Source organism: Penaeus vannamei, chromosome 30 (assembly GCF_042767895.1).
Source record: "Penaeus vannamei isolate JL-2024 chromosome 30, ASM4276789v1, whole genome shotgun sequence".
In the NCBI taxonomy this organism is placed as follows: Eukaryota; Metazoa; Arthropoda; class Malacostraca; order Decapoda; family Penaeidae; genus Penaeus; species Penaeus vannamei.
In genome coordinates, this window is record NC_091578.1 from 24266800 (window position 1) to 24269299 (window position 2500).

Genomic DNA, 2500 nt, shown 5'->3' on the forward strand with positions numbered 1-2500 from the left:
CGTTTTCAATGTATATCCTGAAGGGTGCCACACAACTAACGCTTTCGCTTTCCAGAGTAATTGTTATGACAACCATGTTTTATTAGTTTGTTTCCTTATTATTTTGGCCTTTTTTATGATTTCATCATGAGGATGAAGTTAGGTCATGTGTTGAATATAAGTAGACAATGAACATGCAGTGTTATTAATACACTTCATGTGCGTGACCATTTGTAAATCAGAATGAGCAGATTTGCAATTACCAGGTCAGGATAGCTGAGTTGTAGTCGTATTGGGCATCAAATCAGTTAATCTATGTGGCAGACGCCGACAGAGGCGCATAACCTCATCCACCATTGGCATAAGGCGTGGTTTAACTGGTCTTGTGTACGTCTAGGACCTGACTCGTGTCCGAGTGCCCAGCCAGAAGTCGTGTTTCAACTGCGAACAGCACCGCTGTTTGAGCAACATGGAACACAAGGACTTACTCCGTTTCATCATCATCATAGTAATCAACGGTTTTTATTATTAACTCTAAATGTTTTATATAAAATCTAATATAACTTTTGTCGACTAAATAGATATTGGTAATTTCTTAAAGCTAGGGAAAAAACGCTCTCGTTCGTGTTATCGCTGGTTCCCCTCAGCCCCCAAGATTTCGCACCAAAGCGACCGATTCTGCCCAGATAGCCGCGTTACGGCCAGACCTGCGCGAACACGAGCCCCTAGAGTGAGCTGGCAGGCAGGGCATCCTGTCTCTAACTCCCTGCAATAGATTTGACCAACCTGCCCAAGCTACAACTTCTTAGGTCGCGCCTTGGGCCTCCTCTAACCAGGGGTGTCTAGGGAAGAGACAGCCTGATGGGCATGGGCAGGATCATCCTCGGAGAAACGTACAAGGTGCCCGTATAGCCTGAATTGGCAGCCCTGGATTGTGTAAGTAACAGGTCCTATGATGATCCCACTGTGTAGCCGTCGGTTGTACACATGCCAATTGTACCCCACAATCCGGTGCAAAGACCTGTTACAAAAGGCATCAAGACATGACTCCAAGGCACTAAATTGCGTCCTTGTTTCCATAAAGCAAAACTGACTGCATGAGGGCCTTGAAGACACGCACTTGGTTCTTCTGCACAGTTACTGGCATCTCTAGATACTCTGGTTAACTGAGTTTATGGCACCTGCTGTAAGGCTAATCCATATCTAGAGCCATGAACTACACTACCAAGTTATATAACGCTTCCTGTGACTTCAATGCCCTCCCCACAAACGTGAATCGACTGCAAAGGTTCTAGCAGACCCCAAAAGTCCTGTATATTGATCTTGGTCCAAGAGGCCTAAATATCCAAGGGCCACCACTTGAGTTTCCAGAGACTAAGATGAAAGTGAGCAAACAGCTGATGGCATAATTCCATTCCATGTGTCTATAGGCCGTGTCACACTAGCACTTTTTCCGCATTACTTTTCCGCTGGCACCACGGAAATCGTGGTCATTTTGGCTTGCGCAGTCACACTAGCGATGAAAACCACGGAAACAGTTCGACCAAAATTCTAAACACAGAAAGATGGGTTCAACCCTCGCACGGGCTCTGGCGATGATGGACGTTATTCTGGCTATGTGACGACGATGTAATGCGAAACAACGAATGTATAAGGTTAAATAAGTGCGTATTCTCGCTACTCTCATCTAGTCAGCTGACGGGGGCAAATGTAAACAAACAGGCGAGCAGCTAGTTACAAACTTGTATCTGTTTTTATTAAATACAAGAGAGAATTTTGCCAATTTAAAAATATTATTTACAGTTTAGACTGTCTTTTTGAATCGTATATTATAAATACTTTTTTTTTTACATTACTATAACGATTATTTATTATAGCTTATCATTTGAACGAAAAAGACGACGGAAACTTGCCAGCGAAAACGATAATTATCGTTTGACTGGAATTATCGCATTCACCCAAACTACAAGCGGTAGCGAGAAAAAAAAACAAAAAAACACGGAAACGTGAAAGAACCACTGAAATTGTGCTAGTGTGACACCCCCTTAAGTGATGTTGAAACAATGAAAGATCTGCTTACAGATTGCTAACTCGGTAGCCTTCCCAGTTGGAAACTCAAGTCATGTACGGTATTTACAACTGGCATAATCCTTACACTTTAACACATTTTACGTTCTTTTCAGATAAGGTAAAGGCTTGGCACTCTGTAAATACACTATTCTTAGTGCAGCCTTTTAAAATATTTTACAAAATATTATGGAAAGAAAGTGATTATATGTAATTAAGGCATGTACTGAATACGCTTCAATACTTATCACTAATTTGGAATCTTTATAGTCGCCCCACCTGATTTATCCTCTATTCCTTACCGTTATCGTTCGTGAAAGTAATGCTTATGTGGTAAGCATCACCCTCTGCCAGCCATCTCCTACTCCCTCCACCTTGTACAGTTCCTTTATTTGCCATCCAGAAGCGACTCACTACATGCATATCCCCTTCGAGGCATAGCATCATAAATCTA

The 2500-nt window shown here is 42.2% G+C and overlaps 1 protein-coding gene across 6 annotated transcripts in view; it reads left to right on the forward strand.

The window, feature by feature from the left end:
• Positions 1–2500, forward strand: part of LOC113826020 (uncharacterized) — a 23992-nt gene that overhangs the window by 12380 nt on the left and 9112 nt on the right. The window lies entirely within an intron of this gene.